Here is a 20,594-nt window from a genome sequence, read left to right as displayed (position 1 = left end):
TAGCTTTTCCCTTGTTCCATCTTTGTGTTGCCTCTCCCCTACTTTTCTTGCCTAAAAAAAATCTAAACCCTCAGATGGACGCTAACATTTCATTCCCATGCTAGTCCCAATATCCATTTTGTTCTAAAGCCACCCCTGATACCTCAGTGTTTATGCACTGTTCAGAGTACATAAATGCTGCAAGCTAATCCTTTAATTCCTGCACTGAATGTTTCTTAATGTGAAAATATGGCTGTTGTATAATGCACAAGGTCTGTGCTGGTAGAAGTGGCCTTTCTACATCAAAAATACATGGAGTTCTATGTTTTCTACCCAATGTGTTCTACCCATTCCCAGGAGAGTGTTGGTGCCAGGCACAAATCTAGGCCTTTGTCATAGCATAACGTTAGTGATAGAGATACAGGTGCTTGCTATTCATATTATCCAATGTGCTGTGCACAGTGGACCAGGAGACAGCAGTTGAGCACAAGCAACTCATCTGTTCTACGTGAAGCAATGCCTTCTTAGCATTTACTCTGCTATCCAGAAGCTGACCTGATTCTTTGCCAATACACAGCACTGGCTAAGGGGATTAGTGTTGCTACATCAGACAGCTCTAGAGCCTGCTGCTGGAATGGTAGTCCTTAAGAGGAGACAAGCATTTTGCTGCATCTAATAGGAATTTCCAGCTTCTTGAAAGGTGGACTGGTTTATGGGGCAGAGTTATGTTGGCAGATGTTGTAAACCTAACTATTGATTTCCATAATTTCTAGTCTTATCCTTTTCAAGTCATTCTACTCAAGCTACTTTGAAGTACAACTTGCTCTCATCCTGTACTTGAGAGGAAACTGTCCAGGAACATGCAACAATTTAAATCTCCATAAAACAAACTTCAATGCTACTGTCCAGTCTCTGGCTTCATCTGCACCATCAAGCTGCAGTGAGTCAATCAGCTCCCAGCACTAACTCCTGAGATGTCCACACAGGCAAGGTACTTTGTGCAGAATAACTTTGCAGTTGCTGCATTCTTCTAGGGAAACACCTTGACAAGAAACTGCTTTTTGCAAAGGCTGCCATGCTGGGGCATGTGGACACTAAAATGGTTTGCTGCCTTGTGACAGGCTTCTGGAAACAGTCCATAATACCTCAAGTCCCCTCTGCTCTGTTTGGAACTCGTCTGTCCTTTCTGCAGGTTCATGCATGCTGCTTTTCAGAGCTCTGTTTCAGACAGCCTGTAGGCTGTGCCAATCTGCTGCAGGATGCAAAGGAAATTGTTCAAGTGAAATGCTTGTGCTGTTGAAGACAGAGGCAGGGGTATGTGCACCCACATATGGGAGTGAGATTGCTCTGCAGAAAGCTGGGGAAGGTGGCAGAAGGACTGATGTGTAGTGTGTCTACCCTTCCTCAGAAAGGGTTGTTTCCTGCTGCTGTTTGAATTGAACTGTTTGAAGACAGGATGCTAAAATCCCTAAACACCATCTCCTTCCCTAACACACTCCCTGTCACATTCTCTCCCTCCTGCCAGCAGCTGTCAATGTAGTAGGGTGACCATGAAGCATCTGATGCCGACTGCCCCATGGGGCATTACAAACCCTTCCCAAAGCACACTGTGGCCAGTTGAACAGTGGAAGAGTTACTATAATGCACTATTCTCCATGGTATTGCAAGAACTGCCTATGTGGATGTGCTCCATCACAAGGAGCACGCTGCGGACACACAACAGCTGTTTTTCTGTGAGCAGCACGGAGATTGCCAGCGTCATACATCTGCTGGTGTAGACAGCCACAGACTGTTCATAGACACCACACACAAAGGAGCCCTAACCCTTCTGCCCCCCCTCCCCCCGAATCAGCTCTGCTCATCTAGACCATTGTGCTTTTTGGCAGCAGCTGATCTTCTATGCTATACCCAGAATTAGGGCATGAAAAGGGCCATCTTCCGTTGGCAAAAGTCAGTGGGAACCTGAAAGGCCAATTCTGTAACAGCTATGTAGATAGGTTTCCTGACAATTGGTAGATGTAATTTTCCTCCACTCTTTCTGCAATTTACACTTCAAGACAAGACTTAATAAATTGCAAGATGAATGCTGCAACCAAAGTGCTTGAGAAACAGAAACAATGAAAAAAACAAAACAAAAAATTTAAGGGGAGAAAGGCAGAACAGGTCTTTGGATGAGAAATGATGCTAATGACACAGGAATATGAAGAGCCCCAGACAAGTACTAAAATAAACGGTTCTTGTGCTTTAAAACCTAATCTATCACTTGTTTTTTTTAAATGGGGCCATTTCATAAAAATAGATTTGGTGCTTTGATGTTACTGTGAGTGTGCCCCAGGGCAAGGCAGAGAAAGGGCAATAATATAACTAATAGGGATCAACTTTATAGCATTAACTCATCAGGAGCATGCAAGGATGCGTACCAATTGGTAGGTGTAAAGGATAAAACTTAATTATGTTTTTATTAAAGCTTTTCTGGTCTAAAGCACTAAAGGATTTGCTGAGCATTGCTTGGGCCCTTGTAGTAGTCATGGGTACAGGAGTGAGGACAGGGGACTGGGAGGCTCAAGCATACTGGGGTTGCATTTCCTGGGCCAGACCCAGGTTCTGCTCTGATGGCTGGCATCCAGAGGGAGCAACCAAGCACAGCTGCCAGGGCTGCAGTTGTCAAACCCCGGCTGGCACCCATGGAGGAGCTATAGGGGCTGTGCTGCCTGGCCATGGCTAACGGCTGCTCCCCAAAGAGGCTACAGTGGCAAGGCTCCTGCCTATGTCTGGCACTGGGGCCCAAGAAGCGGGGAGTGGTTTGGGCTCCAGGTCTGGGAGAGGAGGGCCACTTATCTGTGGTTGGTGGCAGGCAACAAGCAGAGCCCCGCCTCCTGTGGCTATTGTATTACAGGCACAGCTGGCCCCTGTGGTCACTCTGCAATATAATTGTCCCCCCACACTTGCTGCCTCCTGTGGTCATTCTGGAGCATAACTGTCCTAGCTGTCAATCACATTCCAGGCACATCCCATGGCCCTGGCATTACCAAGCCTTTACCTTGCTTTAAGTTACCATGTGAGGAAGCTTCATATCAAATTCGGTGGTCCTAGCTCTTACCGTTTAAGAGCCATGCTTGAACAGACTCCCAAATGCATGGACAGACAGATGCAAAGTTCCTAATATACGTAGTAAGAGCAAACACTGCTTGCTAGTGTACAAACAAGGAAGCCAACATGGTTTGTTTTAGAAGACTGCTATATTAGCAAAGACGCCCTTCTCCTCATTCTTCCCCATTAGATCCACTCCCCAAAAAGAAAGGGTTGGTGTCACTTGCACTGCAGCATCTTTAATTTCATTAGCTTCCAGCAATATGCTGTTCAGGTACAAAGAAAACAATCCTTGAAGGGGAAAATAGGGTCTTGTGCTGCAAGGGGAAAAAAATCTTGTTTACTGGGTCAAATGTGTTTACCTCATTTACCTCAGTAGAGACATTTCCATGCATTCCTCAGTAGCAACAGCCGGCACAGCAGACGCAATGCAGAGTGGGTCATCTGACAAAGCAACAACAGGAAGAGAAGAGAATGACCAGGGGGTTCCAAGTCACTGGAGTCATTTCACAAAGGAGGCGTGTGAGATCCCTAGCCCCTGCCCTGGAATGCAGCCATCATTCTCTGCCAGGGACCATCAAACTCACTGGGAAACAGACGTGCAAGTATTGTCCATTGGCCAAGTATGGTTACGATTAATTAGAGCCGCGTGTCGTGCTTTTGATAGCCAAAGTGCTGCACGAATGTAACGCCAACAGGCGGAACTGAACCTGGGACCTCTAGAGCTTCGTGAATGAACCTCCTCTGCTTGAGCTAAAAGCCAGCTGGCTCTCAGCTAAGGCTGCAGTGCAAGCTCAGTGGTCTCACTGCCACTACATGGGACAGTAAACCACACCCTGAAGGTGTGTGCATTACACTAACATTAATTAACCCTCATGTCGCAGCCCTTTGATAGGCAAGCTGGTATCAATAGCCCCATTTTACAGGGGTGAAGTGAAGTGACGGAGTCTGCGGAAGAGGATTTCTTGACATTCTTGCTCTTAGGGTGAAACACTCCTCTATACAGAGGGCCAGTGCCAGGCATTCAAACTACTTCAGTTATATTTGTGAGGTCAAATACACTGGTCCCTATCACATAACCCACCATCAATACCAGCACTACTTGTTGATCTCAATGACAGGCCAACAGACTGAACTCCACTTTTATCTGTACTAGTTGAGTCATGCTGGCAGTGACTAGTGAGCATCTGGCAGTGTAGCTCTTCCAGCAATGTGCTGGTCTCTGGATCAAGAAACCCATCTGGTCTCCGAGGCCCAATGCCTGTGTTCTAATGCTCAAGTCCACATCATCTTGTGGACTTCTGTGGCACCCTGCAGAGGAATGGGCCACTCAGTAAATTGGAAAGCAAGATCAGGACCCAAATTTGTAGCTGTGATCCTTGGCACTGAACTCCTTAACAAAAAGAAAGATTCCTTAAACAAAATATCATGGCATCACACCTTAAATAAAGCCAACTGAAGTTTGAGCCTATGACATCTTATTATCCAATAGATTTGATACATTTAGACATGTATGGAGAAACAGACACTTTAAATACTCACTGAATATTGGTTGAAATATTCCACCAAGAAAAAAGTGCAAGCAGCAGCATGTGCACACACGTGTTCTGTCTTGTCAAAGTGATAGATTTTATATAAAACTGACTTAAGGCTCCAACTTTCTTGATTTTAATAAGGTTGTCAGTAGTGAATGTTATCTTAACTCATGAAAAAAATCAAAAGACTTGTCTTGTTGCACCATATATCACAATGAACAGTTGACGAACAACAGAGAACATGCCCCAATTTGGGAAAGATTACTTTTTCTTGGAAGGAGGCAGGGGAAAGAGAGAGGAACACTGAAAGGCTTATACTCAAATGACTTGTGGTCAAAAGAGTAATTCCAATAGATATTCTTGAATCATGCCCAGACAATAAATCCTGCAACCAGAGGAAGACCTCTATTACATTAACAAGTACATTTAGTTCCTTCATAACAATGCAGTTCAACTGAGGCCTCAGACATTGAAAGAGTTAATGCCTGCCTTTCAGAAATGATTTCTGTGGAGAAGGGTAATTAACAAAAGCAGTACCAAACAATGAGATTCGTTCAATTGTTTCTATTACTGCTCAGGCAAGTTCTAAGAGGTGGAAGTCACCCCACATGGAGAAACTCACACTAGGGCTGACACCTAAGTCCCATTTAGCCCCAAGGGCAGAGCTCTTCACTTGTCTTCCTTCAGTGGAGTCAGCAACTGGACACAGCCTAACCCCATAACACTTTTCTTCCAAGTGTTGCCCTAAGATTCTAGGTAGAATTTAAGCCTTAGGCTCTGTATTGCAAAGCTTTGCATTAGAGCCCCTTTTTACAAGTGCTCCCCAAGGAGACACATTGCTTTGAGAGGAAGCCATCTTCAATAACCTAGGGTAAAGCTTTCCCAACTGCTCACGTGACTTGAGAACCTATGCCCCACAAATCATCATTGGGTTTTAGGCACCTAAATCACTTCTAAAAGTGTTACCTCGAGTGTAAGATATGCAGCTGTTACCTGCTCTGTAGCCGTGGTCAGCACTACTCCATGAGACAAGGTGTTGCTGCATTGGAGCTGTATAATATGGTTACTCATTTGGGGCCAGTCTCAATATTGGGGCCTCAGAGTTCCTTGCAGCTAACCATTAGATTCCCTGCCACTGTTCCAAACATTGTCCTTCAGACTGAGCATATGAGATGTTTGGCAGCCATGAAAATCGGCTAGTATTAAAGCACCATCGTCTGTGCTTAGAGGAGAGCTAACCCCCGCCCAGGTTCCACACTGACGGAGGGGATGGGCTAGGGAAATCTGTTCCGGGAAAGTGCCTGAAGCCTTTTTGAAGCCAACAACCCCAAAAGATTTTACTTGTCCATGAACAATGCAACCATGTCACTGTAATATGCACTCTGCATCTAACTCCTAGTCCACTATGCACAGGCTTTCAACAGCCACCAATAATGATAATTCTCCACCCATGATGGGTACTAACTCTATTTGGTGCTTACTTCATTAGCTAGGGAATTGATGCTGGGTGCCATCTGCAGCACTGTTTAGGCCTGCCGGCAATCTCATCACCTTGGAAATGCGACTGGGGTGGAGTTAAAATTAAAACATTGTCATAGCCAGGTCGTAACATTTCACGTGCTAGAGAATGGTGTCATTTGTTACTGGCATCTTGGAAAAATGGACCCCACCTGCCATTGAGAAGCAGCAGAAATGGAAGCTAGAGCTGGCTTAATGGCTCTTTCTTTCCCTTCACGTGTAAGTCTAGTTCGAGGCATGTGTCAGGATGGACCTTTAGCAGAATGGACAGCTTGTGCTTGTAGCTCAGACAGAGGCTTTTGCTGGTCAAGGTACCTGTGCACTCCTCCATCATAAATGATCTGGAGAAAGGGGTAAGCAGTGAGGTGGTAAAGTTTGCAGATGATACCAAACTGTTTAGGATAGTCAAGACAGAAGCAAACTGAGGGACTCCAAGAAGATCTCACCAAACTGAGCGATTGGGCAACAAAATGGCAAATGAAATTTAATGTGGGTAAGTGTAAAGTAATGCACATCGGGAAAAATAACCCCAACTATACGTACAGTATGATGGGGGCTAATTTGGCTATGACAAATCAGGAAAGATCTTGGCATTATCGTGGACAGTTCTCTGAAAACTTCCATGCAGTGTGCAGCGGCAGTCAAAAAGGCAAATAGGATACTAGGAATTATTAGGAAAGGGATAGAAAATAAGACCCCAGAATATTTTACTGCCCCTGTATAAAACTATGGTACACCCACATCTTGAATACAGTGTACAGATGTGGTCTCCTCACCTCAAAAAAGGTATTTTGGCCTTGGAAAGGGTTCAGAAAAGGGCAACTAAAATGATTAGGGGTTTGGAACAGGTCCTATATGAGGAGAGGTTAAAACAACTGGAACTTTTCAGTTTAGAGAAGAGAAGACTGAGGGGGGGTATGATAGAGGTCTACAAAATCATGAGTGGTGTGAAGAGGGCCGATAAAGAAGTTATTTATTAGTTCCCTAAATAGAAGAACTAGAGGACACCAAATGAAATTAATGGGTAGCAGGGTTAAAACTAATAAAAGAAAGTTCTTCTTCACGCAGCGTGTAGTCAACCTGTAGAACTCCTTGCCAGAGGAAGCCGTGAAGGCTAGGACTATAACAGTTTAAAGAGAAGCTAGATAATTTCATGGAGGTTAGGTCCATAAAAGGCTATTAGCAAGGGGATAAAATGGTGTCCTTGGCCTCTCTTTGTCAGAGGCTGGAGAGAGATGGCAGAAGACAAATTGCTTGATCATTGTCTTCAGTCCACCCTCTCTGGGGCACCTGGTGCTGGCCACTGTCAGCAGACAGGCTACTGGGCTAGAAGGACCTTTGGTCTGACCCAGTACGGCTGTTCTTATCCATTATGTCAGCTTCCAGCTAACCCCAAACCTCCAAGTCCTATGCAGCCAACGTTCCCCTCATTTAGAGCCTAGAGTATCCTAAATCTTCATTTTGGAGCCACATGACCTGATTTCTCTACCACAAGGAGTGGTACACACAGGACTTGGATACAATGACTATAAAAAATGATTCTGTTCAGAGGCTGCTGGACTCAGATGTGCTCTGTGGTTCTCCTGGGCACCTCTGATCATCACTGCCCAGTGCACCTCAAAATCCTAGACCAGCCTACACATTCATGGAAGGATTGATTACAACCAACAGAAATGGTCTGAAGTGTGAAGGAACATTCCATTTTGTAACAACTCCCTAACTGGGGGAGTTCGTCACCCAGACAGTCAATCATGTTGGGTTCATCATTTGAAGAATCTGGAATTCGTCCTTACACTGGAGCCTTTTCACTTGGCTACCTGTAGGAACCTACTTGTGACCATCTTTGCGGCATTACAGGACAGTGAACCAGAGTCTTTCCTCCAAGCATTTGCTCATCCCAGAGGTAGTTCCATTACTGCTCTCCAAGTCAATACAGCGATGTCTCAGCTTTTACCTTAATTTAACAAGTCTGGGTTTGGTTCTCTGCTACCTTCTGAAGCTACTTTTATCTTGGGCCTAATTGGCAGAGATTCCTATTTTTTCAGCTACAGCTCTCCTTTCACTGCCAGGGCAGTGCTCAAAATGGGAAGTGTCAAAGCAGTATGCAGGATCCACACTAATTGATCCATGCCCTGCCAGCACCAAAGGAATATCAGCTGCTACCACAAAGCTCGCCACTCCCTCCCACTGGGGAGAATGTTTTACACCCACATGGCTTAATCATGAGCCATGATACATGGCCAAAGAGAACAACTCTCCTTCTAAATCTATTAAGACCCTGACTGCAGAAGTCTGCTGAGTAACAAATTACCACCTTATCACCACCCCACTCCTGTGGAATTATATTTTATTGCTTCTTGATTTTTTTCTAGGCTGACCACAGCCTTTTATCATTATATCTGCACTTTATCATAGCTTTATGGCCCATCATTCCCTCCCATTGGTCTTTCCCCCTTTCCCAAGGAACAGCTCCTTATATGCACCTCATCTAGTTTATCGGCTGATATTCCTCAAGGTTCAGTGGCTGCTTCCATGGTTATTTGCAATTTATCTGATTCCAAAACCTGACATTATTCCCGCACTGCGATATACAGTTGCCTGACTATTGTGCAAGCTTATTAGTCTGCATCAACAATTTTTTGTGCTACTCCCACATTTAGAGCAGAATTTGTTGAATTACAAAATTTGATGTCTGAGAAACATCACCCCATCTGCGCAGATAAGACAGAATTCATTACTGTAGGATCTACCATTACTGGGAAGAATTTAGGGCAAATTACTTTGCCCTTGGACAACATAGCCCTGTGCTAGTAACTCACTGTGCCCCAAATCCTCACCTCTTACAGATACTCTTTGGATCTGTGGCAATCAATTATGCCTAGTAAGGTGATAATGGAAACCTTCAAGCCCATCAGCCAAGTTTATCATCAAGCATAACACTCTGGCATTTTCTACCTCACCCTTCCTTTCTCCAGAATAGATCAACAGAAAGATTATTCCTTATTCAGGCGAATTTTCATGAATGGGTAACTAGTGATCACTGACAGGTGCATGGCAGCAAGAATAAAGAGTAGGTTTGGACGCATGCAGCTAGATAGGGCTTTAAATTACTAGCTAAGGATATTGTTGGGACTTAGGTGGTGTCAGTGTAAATGAGTCAATTCACCTTGCATTGATTTGTCCCCCCCGCCAAAGGCCATGTATTTGAGAGAGCTTGTGCATCTGTGTCCAGCCATGCTTCTGCTTGTTCAAGAACTCTTCCTAAACACTAAGAGCTAGGACCACCAATTTTGGGATGTAGCTTCCTCTCTCCTAACAAAGCAAGGCCAGGGTTTGGTTGTGCCAGGACAATGGGCATGTGCATGGAATGTGATTGTTTCCTCAAGTGGAATGGGAGGGCTCATAGCAGGAACAGTTATTCTCCAATGACCTCAGAAGAGCCTCCTTGAAGAACAGCCAGCAAGCAGGTCATGAAGCCCCTTGCCCTAAGCCCTTGCACCTGATACCCCCTGCCCAAAGTCACCCCTAACACCAACCCTGACTTCTGCACTCTCCCACACCTCCTGCCCCACAACCCCAACAGGGCCAAGCAACGCTGGGTAAACTTTTTAGTTTCATATAAGAGTTGTGAACAAATGGGTGACAGTTAAATATAAATAGCCCTTCTCCATAACGTATTGTAAGACCCTTATCCAAGACTGTTAATAAATGGCAAAATGTCAACAGCAAAAAAGTTTCATAGGAACTCCGCCAGCCAGCCACAGACTGACAAAAGTAGTCCTTTTTCTATTTTGTCCTGCAAAAATGCCAAAGCAGACTTTTCTTAGTGCCCAGGTGGTCAGAATCCAGATAAGGATACTTGACTGTTTCATCCACACTCCTCCATATGCTTAAAAATATTGACTAGTTATTTTGTACAACCATCTTATGAGCTTGAGGTGTTCTCTTCTCCAGTTGGCAGAAGAGACTGTTACCGAGTGGGTTAGTAGCGCACAGGTCACAAACAAGGATACCAAGCCAGTGGTGAAGCTGAAGGGGTGAACCAAGAGTATTCACTCCAGAAAGTGGTAACAGATACTTAGGTGCCTAGTATCAAAAGACAAATAGCAAAGCCACAAGAGCTAGGAGCTTGCTCCAAAGAGAAATGACCACCAGGGAATGTGTACAGAAAATGGTTCACTCCGGCTTCCATGGCAATCAGTAGCAAAATTACCTTTGATTAGTGAGGAAAGAGGGTTAGGTCTCTGGCCTGCGATCCAGAACATATGGGTCCACTTTGCCATCAAACAGAAATCTGTGACAGATATTTAGGCATCCAAATCAGATTGGAATCCAAGGTGGCTGGGTTTGTTTGCAGATTTTGGCCTTAATCTTGTGCTTCAGCTCCCTGGCTGTAAGGTAGGGGTCATGACCTTTCCTCTCCATATGGTCTTATCTTGTAAACCCATATGTGTTTATGTACAGCTCCTAGCATGACCGTTTGGGCATCTGAGCACAAATAATTCCAATGACTTGACAGACCAGATTTGACTTTTAGGTGGTCCTGGAAATGGGGGAAGAGGTGCACCTTTAGTGTAACTCCTTGTGGCACACCAATATTCCTCCCTTTGGGATTTGTCAAGCCCATGGCCAAGGCTAGTTCCAGCTAAGCCAGCTCCCATTGATCCACTGCATGGTAGGTTTGCTGGATTAATTGACAAAGTGCTCGGTAATCATCCTGCTGTGAAGAAAAAATGCAACGAGACAGGCCTGACAAATGGGAGACAGATTAGATGTTTGTCACACATTAAAGACCCCATCACAGAAGCTGCACACCCAATTAAAAGCAATACAGGAAAGCAGACAGGTGCTTTGAATGTGACTGTCTCTAGTTCCCTTTTGCACTGTGCCATGGGAATTCTCAGCCTGGGAGGTATTCTCCCCACCATCAGGCGAAACGGATCGCTAGGAGGGAAAGATTTGATCAGACTCATCTACAGGTAGACCCGCTCTGAAGTTCCACTGGAGCTGAGAGAGTTCTATGGTTCTATAAGAGCAGAATTCTAGAACTGAAGGGACCTTGACAGGTCATCAAGTCCAGTCTTTTGTCCTCACGGCAAGACCCAACACCAGCTAGACCATCCCTGACAGATGTCTCTCTAACCTGCTCTTACATAACTCGTGTTGGAGATTCCACAGCCTCCCAATGTAATTTATTCCAGTGTTTAACCACCCTGACTGTTGGGAAATTTTCCCTAATGTCCAACCTAAACCTCCCTTGCTGCAGTTTAAGCCAATTGCTTCTTGTCCAATCCTCAGAGGCCAAGGAGAACTATTTTTCCTCCCTCCTCCTCTTGACACCCTTTTAGATACCTGAAAATCGCTATCATGTCCCCTCTCAGTCTTCTCCTTTGCAAACTGAACAAGCCCAATTCTTTGTCTTTTCGTAGGTCATGTTCTTTAGAGCTTTAACAATTCTTGTTGCTCTTCTCTGGACCTTCTCCAATTTCTCTACATCTTTCTTGAAATGCTGTGCCCTCCAACGGAGGCCTAATCAGAGCAGAGTAGAGCACAAGAATGACTGCTCATATCAGGAGTTTGGTGCACACAAAAAAATGACAAGACTTTAGTTGAGAAAATGTTTTCCTTGTGTGACCCCAGCTTAAATGTTGCCTGGACCTTCCAATGGGCAATTTGAAGTTTTGAGGTGATATTTATAAGAGCACCTCTAAACTGTGGGGGAATGCTTTTTTCTCTGTATTTATGTAGAAGATGGTATGCAAATTCCATTCTGGATTCATTAAAAGGAGGCAATTCTGTGCAAGTGCACTACTTAATATGATTAACTCTGCCAGTAATACAATAAAAATGAGCGAGAGGGGGGGACAAAGGTCCTCAGTTGATCCAAGTCACTGAACTCCAGGAGCTATATGAATTCATACAAGCTGAAGATCCATCCGAGTAACTAGATGGCAAAGTCAACAGCAAGAATTCTTTCATAGCCTCCTATAGTTACAACAAGGCAGTTCTTAAATTGATAGGAAACTCTGAAATTGCCAAGATAAGACTGTTTTGCAACCCACATGCCACCTACGCACCAGAGGTTTTTCTCTGTGAGGAACGTCAAAATGTAACAGAGGCAGACCCATTAACCTTAATCCATTATACAGCCACCTACAAGACTCATACCATAGATGGAAAATGACAAGAAAGGAATGTGTTGTATCAAGTTGGAATAAAATGCATGAAGATCTCATAAGCCACACATGCATTAGCCAACAGGGGTACCATAGGGTAGGGTGCATTTGTAGAGAATAACCTCATTACAAAAAATTCAAACAATTATACACTAAAGGAAATAGGAAAGTTAAGATGGGATAGTAAGAATGGGTGGCTTCAGGGCTCAGAGGGAAAGTATGTGTGCTGGGAGACCAGAGTTATGTGGGAAGGGTTTAGCAGATTGGGCCACATTCTCTAACAAGAAAGAAAAAGGTGATGATACAGAGATGGCAAGAGAAATGAAGTGAGTGGTGTGGACTGAATGGGGAAGCAGTTCAGTAGACTGAATAATTTAATGAGGAAATGTTAGTAAAAATGTATTACTCAACCCCACAGAGGAGTAGAGTAAGTGGACACATTCTCTGTCATCCTGGGCTGGGCTGTGTCATGTCATCCTACTCTCCACCCAACACTTTTAGTAAGCATTTGAGACATTTGCATGTGCTAAAGAACGAAGTGTGCATTAGTGCCTGAAGAGTATTAGAGTATAATTGCAGGTAATGCCTAGAAGGCCTGGCCCCATTGTGCCACACACCATGCAAGAAAAAAAGGAAGAGGTACCGAATGGGTAAGGAGTGACTTGTTAACTGTAAATCTTGATTTTGGGAGAAGATGGGCATATCCCTGGTAATTCAAGTGTAATTTTTAAGTTTGGTTCACTAACGAGCAGGGCTGTTGGGGAGGGAGAGGGGGAAAGGGAGGGACAGAGACAGACCAACCTTTGCAGAAAAAATTCCCTCATTTATAGAAATTTCAGACTTTCAACCAACTGGCAAGTTCTGTTAAAAACAAGTAGCTTGTAAGCCTAGTTAAGTACACCTACCTAACGCTCCAGCATGGCAGAAAACCTGAGCTAAACAACCACATGGTAAGGTAGGTAAGTAGGTAGATACACAATCTAGAGTCCGATACAGTGCCCACCGCAGTGAATAAGAGCCATGGGAATCCTTTCAATGGGTACTAAAGCTGATCCTCCCAGTTGTCCTTCACGTCACAGTAGGCTAGTCCCCTACATGATTTTCTAGTCAACTACGAAAACATCCCGACAAGTGGTGCTGCCATCACTTATCTTGGGAAATCAATCCATACTCCAGTAGATACTGGGGAGCTCTAACAGCATCCAGATGCTTTCACTGTGCTGGACTTCTGTTATTCTCTTTGAAAGTGCTGTCATGTGGAATGGCAGTGGTAGCACTGTTTACATATACAGCATTGTACATCAAAAGCACAGCAGCTTCCCAATTACTGGGATACCCTGTTGATTAACACAACTGTGGATTCCAGTTTTGGAGTGAATGCACAGACTGCGCTTTGCATTTCACATGACAACACTATCTCAAGTGTACCAAAAGTAAAGTACAGCCAAATACCTCCATCTACCTTTCTAACCATTTCGTTTTATACTACATGAATATAAATTCACAGAAGAGCAGTGCTTGCACGGCAAGAGGAAAAACAGTCTTTTGAAAGTCTTGCAAGCTAATTGGTCTTGAACCTAAATCATAAAAGACCTGTAATTATACTGCTCAGAATTAACACAGAATGCTGCTTTAAAAAGTCCATTTTTAAGAGAATTTATACTATAAGACCTGTCACTTGTGAGTAATAGAAGCGGAGATGCTAAGTTAAGCTTTGTTATCCTGTTTGTTCATATGGTGCTTATACCAGCTGTATCCCACAGAAAAGCACTTTTCAATTTATTTTTATTGCTTCTTTCTAAAAGCATTCCATTAAAGTAATATTATGCTATATGAAGTTTCAAACTGCCATCGGAAGTTTATTTGCTTGTTTTGCAGGAATGGAATAAACGGTTATTTGCAGTAACTTATTACAGCTTCATGCTTGTGATACCATAATTAAGAATCAATAGCTGGTAATAACCAGTGGTAACGTGTCTTTCCAAATTTGAACTGGACTGATACTTGGCCTACAGGCCATCTAGTCCCACGATTCTGCCCCACATATATAAACTTACAAGGGGTTCTAAGGTATCAACTCCTAGGAGCTCTTACAGTAACCAAATACTGTTGAGGAACTAATTTTTTTAACCCAGAGAAAACTGAAACACCAAAACCTTGAAATCTGAAAGTTACTAAAACCCAAGAATGTCTGTTTTTTCAAAAGCACTTGTCATAAAGTTCTCGTTTTCTAAGTCCAAATCTATAGCTCAGAGCTCATACACTTGTCTTGGTTTATTCTGGGCTACCCACCTACCTAGAAGCCTGGCATTTAACAGCTTGGCACTCTTCATAGATGAGAAACAGAACAAGAGTTTGAGATCTTGTCCTGTTTGACAGTTGAGCCCTTCCAGAACGGTCGCAAACTTGCAGACACTGATGGAAGAGCTGTATTTTTGAACCCAACCTTTTCAGAATGATCATTTTAATAAAGGATTTGGATGAGCAGCGTGAAGAGGCATTCTCCAGGCTTTTAAATTGAATTCAGACAACAGACAATGAGAAAGTGCTCCACAAAGTGTGTGGGGGGGGGGGGGGGGGGGAAGGAGGGGGAAGAGAAGAGAGAAGATACACTGGGATTGATTATTTTTCATGCTATTATGTGGAGTGCAGAGTCAGACATCACACTGTCCAGACCAAATTGGAAGGTTATACTTAAAGTAATTGTTACCTAATAAAGGTTAGAAAAACGGACAGCTAGTTCTTTCGAAGCCTGTAAATTTCTCCACACGCTAATCTTTCCCCCTAAGGTATTGCACTAACTGTATTATCAATTTGACACTCGATTGCTTTAGAGGCACAAATTCACTCCCCATATTATCAGCTTCAGAAGATTGGGAGAGAAGTGTCTGATTTGGACAGTAAAGGCAACGGCGAAATCTTCCCCCACTTCTTGGTTAGAAAACAAGTGGAATGCAGTAGAAGTTTTTGAAAGAAAATTGGCTGGAGTGAAATGTGAATAGCACAGAAGATCACACAGTAACAAACAAAAAAGGAACAGCCAATCATTCCTATCACCTTGGGATATGGTATTTGGAAAGAATTTGCTCCGATATTCCTCTGCTGTGTACAAATACATGTGCATGCGTGCACACGAGTAATTCTTAAACCAATCAATACAAGTCTCTAAAGTGAAAGATTGAAGCCATCTGTGGCAGGAACGTCAGTAAGCAATGCATGCAGGTTTCCTTGTCCAACTGTCAGCTTATCCACACATTGCTCAGCTTGATGAAATGCAGTTGTAAGGTACAGTATTTAAGCGATACAGAGCATAAAAAAGCAAGCCTAGACTCAACTTGTCTTCTAAGCCACACTAAGCACAACTGGGTGTGGTCAGTTTGAGGATGGGGCACCTTCTAGCAAAGCCCAAAGGGTGCTGGTAAAAGGTTCTGTTGATTTACTTGGTGGTGCTTTTCTTCCTAATACACACACTCCAACTGGTCTGGTCTGGTCCCCAGAGGCATTGCTGCTGATGCCATCATCTTTAAGATCAAAGATCTGTAGGCTTGGGAAAACCTCATTAGATGGGTGTAACACAAACTTAAGCAACTGACGGTTGAGAAAACCCTGGATTCCAAACATCTATTCTTGTTTGCACTGCATAAGTTACTTACTTTTTAGACTGTATTTAGCCTGTATTACTGTATACGGAGGACTACTGAATCTTGCTCTCCTGGGGTTCCTTTGGTGGTGTGAAATGGCAGAACTAATTAGGGCAACATTTTCAAAAGAATGCCTTGGACTTTGGAAACTCAACCCCATTGACACTGAGGCTCCTAAGTTGCTTGACGTTTTGGGGGAATGTTACTCAATACTTTGCAGTTGAATAGCTCCATGTACCTAAACATCTCAAATGGCATCAATAAGATTAGTAGGATCATCCCCACTTCAGAGGTCCACTAAAGCAGAGATGAAGTGATGCCCAGTAAAATACTATCAGTCCAGAAGAGACTCTCAACTTTAATGAAATGCAAGTTCAGAGATGGGGGTCACACTAGGGGTATGTCTAAACTACATGCTTCTTTCGAAAGAGATCGTTTAGACAACCACCACTTTTCGAAAAAGCAATCTGCTTTTGAAAGTGTGTAGTCTAGAGACTTTTCTAGTGTGTAGTTGAACTGCTTTTTCGAAAGAACACCCAGACAATCTGGATGCTCTTTCAAAAAAAAAAAAAAAAAAAAAAAAGCTTTGTTTGCGTTCAAGAACACATTTTTTTGAAAGCTCTTTCAAAAACAGGTGTTATTCTTGTAAAATTAGGTTTACTGCTGTTGAAAAAAGCCACCACATTCTTTCGATTTAATTTTGAAAGAACATGACAGCAGTCTAGACGCAGGTGAAGTTTTTTTTGAAAAAAACAGGTTTTTGAAAAAACCTGTAGTTAGGGTTGCCAGATGGTTTCAACGAAAATACCAGGCACACTTAACATTACATCACAGTCTACATTACATCTTATTTAGAAGATACTGGCGATTTATATTTTCTCAATTTGTTTCCCCAATAGAAAGCTCAAATACAGGACTGTCTGGTTCAAAACCAGACACCTGGCCACCCTACCTGTAGTCTAGACATAGCCTAGGTCTCTGGAATGCTAATCCAGTTTTCTAACCACCTGTGCCTCACCTGGGCAGTGCATGTGGTTATAGCTGGCTTATGAGATTGGATTCATAGCATGCTTAAAATGCCAGTGCTATTCTAGCCACATCAGGTTTTATGATCTGTTAAATATACGTCAAAACTGATCATATCATATCATTGTCATGTCTTCATGGATGCCATCTGTCAACTTTCTGATGCAGAAAAACAAAAAAAATTAAAAGTCATTCTGTGGGTTGCAACCTAGTCTGTCTCTTGAAATGAAGATAATTTATTCCCCTCTTTTGGGGGCATTCTGGTTTGCGATAGAACAGGATTAGTGCCAGGAGAAGCCCCTCGACCCTACTCTCTCTGCTTCTCCCCACTGAAGTGAGGGATACAAGGATCAGGAAGAACATTTGCAAAAATAAGATCCGTACCACAAAATGAATTGGATAGGATTGAATAAGTCATATTTGCTCTTAGCAGTCATGAACAGTGGAGTTTATTTTAAGTGAATATTTTTCCCCAGTAAGGCCTTATCTGAATAAAATAGGATGTAATAGCTTGCTGTATTATACAACACAAGAAGAGAGTCCTGTTCAAGAAAAGGAAGATCTCCATGCTGTAAAGTAAGCATCTCTGGCTTAAGATCTTATCCTACAGACTTTAAGTAGAAGCCTGGGAAAAATGGCTGATTTACCCCTTCATAACACTTGATTGTGTGCCCCTGATTCTTGTTTACAGATAGAAAGTTTTTTTAAAAAAAATGAAACAATCAATTATCTCTTCCTAATAGTCAATCTATAGAACATGTTGATGATGGATACTGTCAAGTCAAAACCAACTGGGTGCATAGAAGTCAGAACTTTATGGAGGATGGACATCAAGGGTTATTAACCAAGATGCTCAGGGCTGCTACTCATACTCTGGGGCTAACTCTACATGACAAGGTTTTTGTGCAAAACCGGCCATTTTTGCGCAAAAACCAGCAGAGCGTCCACACCTCAAGCACGCAAATAAATCAGAAGAGAAGGCTTTTTTTGTAGAGTTATTCCTCCCCACAAGGAATAACTCCTTTTTGCGCTACAGCTCTTGTGCAAAAAGTCAAGTGTGGATGCTTGAGGGGTTTTTATGAAATAAACCCCTAGCAGAAAAAGCACAGATGCTCTGATGGCCATTTGCAGAATGGCCATCAGAGCTTTCTTGTACAAGAGCATCCATGCAGTGTGGACGCTCTCTTGTGCAAAAGCACATTGCTTTTGCAATGCACTTTGAGATCTGGATGCACTTTTGCACACGTTTTTGTGCAAGAACTCTTCTGCAGAAGGCTTCTTGCACAAAAACCCTGAAGTGTAGACTAAGTCCAGGTGTCCCTAAACTTCTGCCAGCTGCAGAGACTGGGTAACAGGAAATGGATCCCTTAATTGGCCTGTTCCATCCATTCCCTCTGAAGCACTGGTGATTGGCAGAAGACAAGATTCTGGACTAGATGGATCAGACTGAAGCAGCACGGCTGTACTTATTCCTAAGAAAGCAAGGAAGGGAATTCTGCTCTCAGTAGCACTAAGAGCAAGCTGGACAGAAGGGCTTGATCTTTCAAGGTGCTCAGCTCCTCCTGGAAGCTGTTGAGAACCCTCAGCTTCCAGGAAAGTTAAATGAGTGTGGAACATCTCCCATGAGCAGGTCCATACCATGGAGATTTAGGTCCGCACTTTACAATCTACACAGGCATCACAAAACAGATGTTGGCCCTGAAACTGATGGTCAAATGTTGGAATTCAACCTATGCGGCAAGGAGTACAGGATTTACAAATTTGGGGCCAAATTCACTATTATGCCCTATTAATCTATTTTTTTGGGGGGGAGGGGTTGCACTGGTAAACTGACAGCAAAAATTTAGACTCACAGATCACTTGAATCGTCTGATTAAATCCTTGATCCTGCAGCCATCAAACTATCAGAGTTAGGGGCCAAAGAGCTTATTGAATTGTTTTTTCCAGAGCCTGTTTCTCTCCTTCCCAGGATAATAAATACAGCTATGTAAAAGAAAGGACACATACAAATGGCTGTTATCAGAAAGCCACTCTTTAATGCCATCCAGATAATGTCACAGTACTCAGTCTTCCTAAATTTAAATTATTAGCAATGACCAAGCTGTGCTCCATCTTGATGCATCACTTAACCTTGTAATCAGAAAATCTATCCCCTTGTGTCTTAGATGGATGATGTCACATTACACGTTTTCCCCCCTGCCAGACCAAGCAATCATGCGGGAGTGAATCAGTCCTGAGTTTGGCTGTAGACTGCCTCATGAGTGCGATTAATAATGTTGATTTTATTGGTGAGCTAGAGCAGGCTTCTTAGAGTCTACTATAATTTGGACACATTATAATTTTGCTAATCTCCCTCCCCCAACCCCACCACCACGCCACAAAGAAAATAATTTGTAACCTTAATGCTCTAAAGGAAGATGGTTTTGAATAAGATATCATAGCTAATAGTAACAATACAAATCAGCTGATCCAATGTGGGTTTTACTCACAAAAGCTCATGATACAATTTGTTAGTCTCAGGTGCCACAGGGCTGCTCATTGATACAATTATTGTTTTCCAACTGGGTAAAAAACTCTTGGTAGTTATCTAGACATGGCTGTACAGAGCCCTGATGCAAGTGTCTTTGGCCTAATATATTGTAGTTGAGAGGAAAGCATCTGGCAATCAATACTACATTCGCTTCCCAAGACCAAATGCAGGGTTTTTTTCCCTCCCTCCTGTCTCTGGGTTGGATACTCCTCATGTACAACCATAAAACTGATGTAAAACTACTCCATTGAGGCTGCAGTCATTTATTTCTCATCAATGCCAGTGAAAGCAGATTCTCTAATAGAAATATGCCCTCACCCCCAGTCCCAATAGCACCAAAACCTCCCCCAAATGTCAGTTACCCTTGAAACGCTGCTATGATGCTCTGAAGTATTATCCCATTGTTCATTGACAGCTGACTTGTAATAATCTATGAGCCATGAATGACACAAGATGCCAACATCTTTCCAAGTCTGAGATCTTTTCTGGTTTCCTTGATGAACCCTCACAGCATGATGGGCCAAACCAAACTCCAGAGCTGAACCTCTTTGAAAACCAAGGCTTTAGTGAAATTCTAACCCTTCTCAAGTCAGAATCCAAACTCCAATTCATTTTGACGGAGCAAGGATTTCATCCTTATATGTTGGGTCCATCTCTACTTCTGTTCTGAGAAATGCTCCTCTGCATACAAAGGATGTTTATTAGACTAAAAGCAGCTCTAGTTGAATTGCTCCTTCAGTTTGTCACGGAATGGCACATTTTGATTTCTAATATTTGTGAAGAGCAGTCACCCAGGGGAAGGTACCTTCAGTTAATACAGCCTGAACTCAGCAGGGCAGGTATAATAGCTCTCATATGACACTGGAAATGCGCTTGCTACTACATGCACCTGAGTCAGGTTTAACTGAAAGATCTTCATTCCCAAAGGAGAGACTAAAACGAAAACAAACCTACATTGCCCAAGTTAAAATCAAATAAACTACATCAGCAAAATAATCTATTAGAATAGGTTTATATTTACTTGATCCTGAAGGAGTATTTTGGGAAATAAAATTTTAATTCACTTCAAAAATCCCAAATACATTTCTTCTTTTCAAAC

General features: G+C 42.9%; 1 long non-coding RNA gene across 2 annotated transcripts in view; it reads right to left on the bottom strand.

The window, feature by feature from the left end:
* The window catches only part of LOC142820906 (uncharacterized), a 99,299-nt gene that overhangs the window by 33,290 nt on the left and 45,415 nt on the right, over positions 1-20,594 (bottom strand). Inside the window, exon 2 of one of the 2 annotated variants that reach the window (XR_012897910.1) lies at positions 3,432-3,513. This is a non-coding gene — a long non-coding RNA (uncharacterized LOC142820906). The remainder of the gene's footprint in view (positions 1-3,431; positions 3,514-20,594) is intronic. The other variant, XR_012897909.1, reaches the window with a different exon arrangement.

Source organism: Pelodiscus sinensis, chromosome 27, assembly GCF_049634645.1.
Source record: "Pelodiscus sinensis isolate JC-2024 chromosome 27, ASM4963464v1, whole genome shotgun sequence".
NCBI classification, from domain to species: domain Eukaryota; kingdom Metazoa; phylum Chordata; order Testudines; family Trionychidae; genus Pelodiscus; species Pelodiscus sinensis.
Note: the sequence above shows the minus strand (reverse complement) of the source record. Positions and strands in the feature narration are given on the sequence as shown.